Source organism: Leptodactylus fuscus, chromosome 5, assembly GCF_031893055.1.
Source record: "Leptodactylus fuscus isolate aLepFus1 chromosome 5, aLepFus1.hap2, whole genome shotgun sequence".
Taxonomy (NCBI): domain Eukaryota; kingdom Metazoa; phylum Chordata; class Amphibia; order Anura; family Leptodactylidae; genus Leptodactylus; species Leptodactylus fuscus.
This window is the reverse complement of record NC_134269.1, coordinates 210,144,565-210,154,683: the sequence shown is the minus strand read 5'-3', so window position 1 is coordinate 210,154,683 and position 10,119 is coordinate 210,144,565. Positions and strand designations below refer to the sequence as shown.

The 10,119-nt window shown below is 44.3% G+C and overlaps 1 protein-coding gene across 1 annotated transcript in view; it reads left to right on the top strand.

Moving 5' to 3' along the window:
- The first annotated feature begins 6,361 nt into the window (after positions 1 to 6,361).
- RESF1 (retroelement silencing factor 1) overlaps positions 6,362 to 10,119 on the top strand; it is a 28,137-nt gene continuing 24,379 nt past the window's right edge. The window contains exon 1 of the mRNA XM_075275183.1: positions 6,362 to 6,453. The gene's annotated coding sequence lies outside the window, so the exon portion shown is untranslated. The remainder of the gene's footprint in view (positions 6,454 to 10,119) is intronic.

The window sequence follows — 10,119 nt, the reverse complement described above, 5'->3', positions numbered from 1 at the left end:
GCTCTACCCGAGGCCCGCTGGCAGAGCCGACTGCGCTTGCGTAGAAGATTGAAAGCCAGGCTGGAAGACGACTCGTAGAGGCTGGTTCCTGAAGAAGATGGAGGCGGCGCTGGAGAGTTCTCTTGCAGCATTGGGGACGCCCCCAGTGCTGCGAGAGAACTAATTTGCATAAAGACGGAAAACGGAATAGCTGTGAATGGCTGGAAAATGGCTGTGCGCAGCTGCAGTCGGCTCTGCCCAAGGCCCGTTGGCAGAGCCGACTGCCCTAAGTGAAAAATAATACTATGATGTATATATGTAATTATCTGTAGCCGCACATATGATACAATTAATGTTGAGTGAATAGTATTCGTCGAATACCTCACCGGCATAGGAATGCGTGTAATCGGCCAAACACCAAGTTGTTAAACGCTTTGAAGATTCGATGCCTTTAACCCCTTGGGGTACGGCCGATTACACGCATTCCTATGCCAGCGAGGTATTCGACGAGTACTATTCGCTCAACACTAGATACAATCCTGCTGATAGAACTTGTGTATAGTGTGCAGCACAGTATCTCTGATAAATCTGATGGCCGGTTATTTATTAGAATGGCTCATGATTGTACCATCATAATACAAATCTGTGCAGGCCCACAACGCAACTGTGCCCCATGGTAGTGTCACTATCTGCAGTCTATCCACTGTTAGGTTGGTCTTCAACTAGACGAGTAGGTATATTGGAAGGTAGCCAGATTAGGTGTAGGCCCAGGCTGTAGATGTATGCAACCATCACAGAAACAAATTGAATCCGGGCAGGAGCGTACTTTATTGTGCCAGTCACACCTTTTTATACCCATGGAAGTGGGCGGACATGTTTGATTGAACATTAAACATTTGAATAAGCATTTTCAGTTCATGTATCAAACAGTAAGTCATTCTTCCACTAGATGAATTTTCCGTCATATGACAACCAAAGTCCATGTATTACACGACAATCAAAGTCCTAATGACTAACGATTACTGATTTGTCTGATTACAATATCTTTATTATTCAGGACACCATATGGCCATGTTAGAGGGCTTTCAGACAGTGGCATAACTAGGAATGGCGGGGCCCCATAGACATGACTAGAGTGCCGGCTACACAAGTGCACTGGTGCTTCATTCACAGGGAGGGTGTAGAGGGGCCCGAAGCCATGATTCCTTTTGGGCCCCAATTCTTTTGACTCCTGGGGGTCCCAGTGATCTGATACTTTAGGGGAAAAGTGTCTGTAATGGAAAAATCCATTGAAGTAAAAAAAAGGCACCATGTAAACCAATCCTTATGGCCCCAATACACGGTGTGCCCTGGCTACATGTGCTATCCCAAGGCGCACCTTTATTTGCATTTAGAGCAGTAGGCAGTACAGGTGCCGCCTGACAATTACTGGTAAAGTCATGGGTAGGGTGGTGCCTGTACTTGGTATTGCTTTCACTGTGAAATTACAGGTTTTTCCTGCAATAGTACATGCAGCTGGATCACACCATGTCTGGGCGTCCTTAAGGTGTTGCCAGGATGTAATCCAGGCCGCTGGTACTTTCACTTGTCGGCAAGTAGAACTTTGATTATTGGCATTCCGTAATATTCTATGTGAAAAAAAGTTGGTAGTATACTGTGGGGGGGCCAATAAAGGGCATAATACACTGTGTGGGGGCAGTATACAGGGCCAGCGTCAGCCCTGTTGGCGCTATTATTTTTTTAAAAATAGGCCTTTACCTGCTGAGTAACCCCAGCAGGGTATGGGCCCTATTTACTTACTGATCCCCAGTCCTGCTCACGGCCACCTTTGCATCCACTTCCCATCACTGAAGGGCTGAAATGGAAGCGAAGGCAGCCATGAGCAGGAACAGGGATCGGTACGTAGGGCCCATGGCAATAGTATTTGTTGGAAGAACCCCGTGAGCTTCGTCTTGTGAGGTTCACCTAGCGGTTCTGTTCAAAATGCATACGTCCAAACTGAAACTGCTCTTCAGACCCCCAGAGTATAAAGATCGGAGGCCCCAAGGAGGTGATCAAACATAAAAAAAAACAGTGTTACTCACCTCTCCTGGGCACCCATGTGACTCCCTGCTGTCTTCGGGCCTCTTTAGTGACGTCACAAACTTTACGAGGGTCACGTCGGTGTCTTGTATAATGACCCTGTTGTCACCCATGTCTGTGACGTAATTGAAGAGGGCCAAAGGCTGAGCAGGGAGTCATGCTGGAGCCCAGGAGAGGTGAGTAACACTGGGTTTTATATTTTATCATCTCCCTAATAGTTCTTGGGTAGTGCCGAACCCGAAATGTTTGTAAAATTTGCAAGGAACACCCTGGGGGCCACTATGGGACATTATACTGTGTGGAGGGGACACTATAGGACATTATACTGTTTGGAGGGACCACTATGGGACATTATACTGTGTGGAGGGGCCACTATAGGACATTATACTGTTTGGAGGGACCACTATGGGACATTATACTGTTTGGAGGGGCCACTATGAGACATTATACTGTGTGGAGGGGCCACTATGGGACATTATACTGTTTAGAGGGACCACCATGGGAAATTATACTGTGTGGAGGGGCCACTATAGGACATTATACTGTTTGGAGGGGCCACCATGGGACATTATACTGTGTTGAGGGGCCACTATGAGACATTATACTGTGTGGAGGGACCACCATGGGACATTATACTGTGTGCAGGGGCCACTATGGGACATTATACTGTGTGGAGGGACCACCATGGGACATTATACTGTGTGGAGGGGTCACTATGGGACATTATACTGTGTGGAGGGACCACTATGGGACATTATACTGTGTGGAGGGACCACCATGGGACATTATACTGTGTGGAGGGGTCACTATGGGACATTATACTGTGTGGAGGGGCCACTATGGGACATTATACTGTGTGGAGGGACCACTATGGGACATTATACTGTGTGGAGGGACCACCATGGGACATTATACTGTGTGGAGGGACCACTATGGGACATTATACTGTGTGGAGGGGCCACTATGGGACATTATACTGTGTGGAGGGACCACTATGGGACATTATACTGTGTGGAGGGACCACCATGGGACATTATACTGTGTGGAGGGGTCACTATGGGACATTATACTGTGTGGAGGGACCACTATGGGACATTATACTGTGTGGAGGGACCACCATGGGACATTATACTGTGTGGAGGGGTCACTATGGGACATTATACTGTGTGGAGGGGCCACTATGGGACATTATACTGTGTGGAAGGACCACTATGGGACATTATACTGTGTGGAGGGACCACCATGGGACATTATACTGTGTGGAGGGACCACTATGGGACATTATACTGTGTGGAGGGGCCACTATGGGACATTATACTGTGTGGAGGGACCACCATGGGACATTATACTGTGTGGAGGGGTCACTATGGGACATTATACTGTTTGGAGGGACCACTATGGGACATTATACTGTGTGGAGGGACCACTATGAGACATTATACTGTGTGGAGGGGCCACTATGGGACATTATACTGTGTGGAGGGGCCACTATGAGACATTATACTGTGTGGAGGGGCCACTATGAGACATTATACTGTGTGGAGGGACCACCATGGGACATTATACTGTGTGGAGGGACCACCATGGGACATTATACTGTGTGGAGGGACCACTATGGGACATTATACTGTGTGGAGGGGTCACTATGGGACATTATACTGTGTGGAGGGACCACTATGGGACATTATACTGTGTGGAGGGACCACCATGGGACATTATACTGTGTGGAGGGGTCACTATAGGACATTATACTGTGTGGAGGGACCACTATGGGACATTATACTGTGTGGAGGGAACACCATGGGACATTATACTGTGTGGAGGGGCCACTATGGGACATTATACTGTGTGGAGGGGCCACTATGGGACATTATACTGTTTGGAGGGACCACCATGGGACATTATACTGTTTGGAGGGACCACTATGGGACATTATACTGTGTGGAGGGACCACTATGGGACATTATACTGTGTGGAGGGACCACCATGGGACATTATACTGTGTGGAGGGGCCACTATGGGACATTATACTGTTTGGAGGGACCACTATAGGACATTATACTGTGCGGAGGGACCACTATGGGACATTATACTGTTTGGAGGGACCACCATGGGACATTATACTGTGTGGAGGGGCCACTATGGGACATTATACTGTGTGGAGGGACCACCATGGGACATTATACTGTGTGGAGGGGCCACTATGGGACATTATACTGTTTGGAGGTGATAAGGAAGTCCTTAAGTCAGACTAATAGGTATATTGGGTGGATTCCAAATTACGTCGCACTCCGGAGCGTCAGTGATGCAATGACACAGAAACAAGTTGAATCTGAGCAAAAGCATACTTTATTGAACAAATCATCTCTTCTTATACCCACAGAAGTGGGCGTACATCTGAATAAGCAATTTTAATATCCAATGACAATTTCTGGAAATAGGTAAATTCCCATCACAGAAACATGAAATAATTTAGCTGAAATCATCATGTTACCAGGCAAAGTCCCAATGACTTGCTGCAGGTAATTTTATCTGAACTGTATTAATAGAAGTTTGTGACTTTATTATGATCTGGTTTATTATAGGGTGCAGCAATATGTCTGCACATAGTCCACTTTATTATGGACGATGGGTCAAGCTGACCTAGCTTAGGTTATTGGAAAGCAAGTATAAAGTATATGTATAAATGTATATTCATTTCCCTATCATGGAAATGAATATTCTGACTACTGTTCCTACTGAATATGGTTGATCCGGCGTATATTAGTCACCCAACCGTGTGTTATATCAAGGTTTATTCAATGTTATATTTTTCCCATTTCCCAGCAGTATCTACTCCTAATCATATCTAATCACCCGCTTATCAATTTTATTCCAGTCACTTTATTACTCTGATTCAGCTAAATGGGTCCATGGGTCATGGAAAACTTTAGAAAACAACAAGTTAGAGATTTTAGTATTTCAAGAAGGAAACTTATATTTCTAGCTTAAAGGGCCAGGGCAGATGAATATACCTTAACATATATGGATTTCACATTGATTTCCTTATCAGAGGGAACACTATAGGACATTATACTGTGCGGAGGGACCACTATGGGACATTATACTGTGTGGAGGGACCACTATAGGACATTATACTGTGCGGAGGGACCACTATGGGACATTATACTGTGTGGAGGGGCCACTATGGGACATTATACTGTTTGGAGGGACCACTATAGGACATTATACTGTGCGGAGGGACCACTATGGGACATTATACTGTGTGGAGGGGCCACTATGGGACATTATACTGTGTGGAGGGACCACTATGGGACATTATACTGTGTGGAGGGGCCACTATGGGACATTATACTGTTTGGAGGGACCACTATAGGACATTATACTGTGCGGAGGGACCACTATGGGACATTATACTGTGTGGAGGGACCACTATGGGACATTATACTGTATGGAGGGGCCACTATGGGACATTATACTGTGTGGAGGGGCCACTATGGGACATTATACTGTGTGGAGGGACCACTATGGGACATTATACTGTGTGGAGGGGCCACCATGGGACATTATACTGTGCGGAGGAGCACCTATGGGGTATTATACTGTCTGGAGGCTACTTTGGGACATTACAGTGTGTAAATGGGGTGTAATACTGTGTGGAGGCCAGTAGAGGGGTGCTATGCTGTGTATGGGGGGGCTTTAAGTTTAAATTTGCTATGGGGCCCAGTGTTTGCTCGTTACGCCCATGGTTATATCATATCCTCTAGGGGCCATTTGCTGTCAGGTTCTGCCCCTGTTAACACCACAGACTCAGTTATGGTCATTCTACCAACTCGATTTCCAGCCATGTCTTGGCCATCGTACACACACTTACATAACTACTTCCAGTTCCTCTTTATAACCTGCAGGTGTCTCTCTTGAGCCAAAAAAAACAATTCACCCTAAAGGCAAACCGTAAAGCGGTCCTTATAGCGATACCAGAGCATCAAAGTCAAGATTCTTCACTACAACATACCACAAATCGAGTGAAAAGATCGATCAACAATATATATATTTCTTAACTCATTACGTCATCAATTAAAAAAAAAAGATTTTCCCACACTGCCATTCTTCAAGATGGCTGCCGCGACTTCAACCTCTTTACCACGGCAATCACGCACAGCGCGACTACGCGATTAAGCCCCGCCCACAAGTCTGAATTCTCAGCGGGAAACGGCAAATACTTTCGTCGGCCACGCCCTCCGGTTCGCTGATTGGTCGCCCTTTGTCCGAGCCCCGCCTTCCTTGCTTCAATGTGGTGAAGTCTCTGTGGATGTGGACATGTAGAGTGCATGGCGACTCCGAGGCTGCTGGATCGCTGCGGGACGTGTGCGGGGCACTGACCGGCGGACAGTAAGTTGCGGACTGCCTGTGTGACCCCTCCGGGGATCCGTTGATTTCTTTGTTTACTGTTTAGTTTCTTTGTTGCAAACTTCGTGTCGCTGGTCGGCCGGCGCTTCCTCCGGAGGTCATGGTCCTACTTCGTGGGCGTGCTGCGGGCTTATCGTGCCGAGTTACAGCTCCATTTTCAGGGGACATGTTTATTTCTAGTCAGAGAACTTCCCTCTAAGTTTCTGGCTCGTTCTGTCATGAGGTGATTCCTACATTTTAAGTCCTGTTTTTTAGGAAATTTGGCTCTGTTTCTCATGGACTTGGCCTGTAGTGTGTTTTCCTGCCAGAGGGGCCCCCCTTTCCGCCTTCAAAGTGAATACAAAGGCTTTTCAGCTACTTCAGTAGATCTCTGCGCAACCTGATCTGTCCCTGTATAATCTGATCTGTCCCTGTATAAGCCCAGCAGATTGGGGAATGGGTTCCTGTGCAGATCTATGCAGTATGGGGCATGTGTGACGCTAGCTTATGACTCTTATGATGGTGCCATTGCTGTATGTTGTCAATGTCATACAATGTTTTGTGTCTTACCCTATCCATTCCTATTTAGCTTTCAGTAAATGTTCAGTGTTGTGCAAAAGTTGTAGGCAGGTGTGGAGAAAATTCTACAAAGAATGCTGTCGACAATAAGATATAATTCGTGCTTTCGAGTCTAGTGTTAGGGGGCGTTCACACTACCATCTGTGTCCGACAGGTAGTGTCCGCTCCTAATGTCCGTGCGAGATTTTGAGCGGACACTACCTGTCGGACACAGACGGTAGTGTGAACGCCCCCTTAGCAATTAAGTGAATGAACAAAAGAGAAATCTCTCTTGATCGATATTTGGGGGAGGAGCCCTGGATGACATGGCCCCTGCAGAGCCCTGATCTCGACATCTACATGAAGAAATGGAAGTACCTACATAGAAGATCTGGGCAAGAACTTCCCTGCCGAGTTTCTTCAAAAAAAACACCGTGCGAGTGTAACCCGAAGAACTGATGGAAGGCAAAGGACACACCAAATAGTGATGGGGTTCAGATTCCTCTTTTGTTCCTCCAGAATAATATTTGACCAAAATCGGATATTATCGTTTGGTTTTTTTTTCAACCCGTTTCCACTTTGTAGCATTTATTTCCATGCCTAGAACTTTTGCACATTACTGTATGTATCCAAAATGCTAAGTTAACCCTTACAAGGGTGCAATAACGTTAAAACTGGCCAATGCATGGTTAAACATATTGCACGCATTGGAGAGATTTTTTTAGCACTTCTGATTCAGGCTCAGGGTCGTCCTTATTCATTCAGATCTATTACTGCTACTGAAAATTTTTGTGAGGGGGGGGGGGGGGTGTTGTTGTTTTTTATGCTTAATGGGTCTTTAAAGTGAGAAGTGTCTTGCTGTCTTCTGCTCACCATATGTCCAACAGCTGTAATCCCTGGCAATCAGTTGCAGATGGTGATCAGCTGCAGTGGCCACTACAGGAGAAGTGCGGTATTGCAGGCCACTTACTTATATTTATATGTTACTGTTATCGATCTGAGCCCTCCAGAGTGGGGTCAACTCTTTGACCCTTATTTTCTTTTATACAACGGCCATAGTCCTGATGAATATTGATATCGGATACCATTATCTTAAAGTTCGGGTCACCACATTGTCGTGTCAGCAATTTAGACGCCTTGGTACAAATATTGATTAAGTGTTAATGGGTCATTATTCCCTATTGGTGTACAACCCCCTTTCTTGCAAAATTGCCAGGGCGTGATAGAATAAACATAAGCATTGATGCCGATCGGTGCTCCTCAAGCGCCAGTGGCAGGTAAAGGTGTCCCAAAACCGTATCGATAAAGAGTGAACACTGAAGCTCAATGGCTACAACCGACCTTATATACCTCTTGGGCAGGTCATTCCTAGAGAGCCCGCACTTGGCACAGGCCACCGTCGAGTTATCCATCACCTTTCTTGGAGAGCCTTCTGCAAGAGTGGCCAGCTCCATTGGAAAGTCGCCAAAAAAGGGGCCCAATGCTTAAAATAGAAGCGGTAACAGCTGGGGTTATAGTCATGACATAATGCTAAGAATAGAACATTTACTTGGTACAGTCTTAAGGTTACCTGGGCTGACCTCATGTATTTAAACAAAATGGCTTCCCCACGCTTTTTTAATTTTACATGACACCCCCTACCCTCTTATATACATAAGTCTTATTCATTACATCATCTCCGTATCCCTATTGGATGACCTAACATCTATCACTATTACTATGAGTACCAAGTTTGGACATGAGCTCAAACAGATGTTCATGGTGTGGCCCCATGTTGTTTCTCTCATCACTGGTCAAAATGACCTTTGACATGAGTGAATGGCTACCCCCACCTAAGGAATCTTACATTCAGGATATAAGGCTTCTATAGCACATCTGGTAGAGATTAGCTATATATGTGCGTTATATAATGGTGTCACATCGTTGGATACATTTTGGTAGTTCCTCTATTTGTTGTTCTTGTATGGTCCTCGGCCCACCTTTTGGGGTTCCCAGTGATCAGCTGATATTTGGGCATTCAATTGTAATATATTGGCCATGGCTCATGGATGAGACCGCCACTCTATAATGTCCATATGCTGACTTTATTTATTTGGAACAACCCCTTTAGTGTTGGGTCACTTTGAGTGGTGTGGAAGGTTCTTAGCATTGTCTGGCAATAATCCAAAGGGATAATATGAGATCTGATTTTTTTTGTATTTATGGGATATTTTAGATCCTGTTTTTATGACTTTTTTTTTAATACTTGACATGGTGACCAAGAACATGAGAACCAAATATGGAGATTTATGTGAAGCCAGCAATTGCTTGGCTGTTTAAGTAACTCTTCATGTTCTGTTATAATCTGTTAGGATTTTATCATTTAGGATTGTAAAAAGGATTTTATAATCTGATGAAATTACAAATTTGCAAATGTCAAAATTGTTTAAATTGTAATGGTAAAAAATTGAATGTTTGAATTTTTGTTGTTGTTTTGTTTTTTTTAAGTTGCCCATATAAGAAAATTCCTTGGACTAATATTTAGTTTCCTTTGGGGGAGAGAATTACATCCTGAAATACTAAAATATAGATTTCATTTTTTTTTTTAACAGATGCAAAATGGCTTAGCTCCTTGGATAAATGTTTCCTTAAAAGATAAAATTAAAATCTACAAATACAGAATTTTTTTTTTTTTTAATGTAAAGTATGGGCTGCTTCATCTGGTAATAGTGATTCCCCCAGACCTAAATGTTTTTGTATGTTTTTTTTTCTCAAGCTCCTGTGCTCTCTCACTATGTAGTAAAGGGGGAGGGTGTTGTCTAAGTATAAACAAGAAGGGGTTTTTATTTATTTATTTTTTTATTTTTTTAAGAAATTAATCTTTATTTTTAATTTTGAATTATTTGATTCTGCCTATAAAGTGTTAAAGGCGCCAAGTTCCAGCTTTGGAAAGAAAATATTTTAGTCTTCAACTCCTCCCCAAGGATACCGGCTGAGGCCTGTCTTCTGTTCGCGATTATATATAGGGCATTCCTTAAGAGATCCTTGGAATAAACGCTTCTCTCTCCATAGAGACTGGAGTTGTGTATTTGTAGTCTTTTTGTTTTATCGGTAGAAAAATTAGTCAGTTTA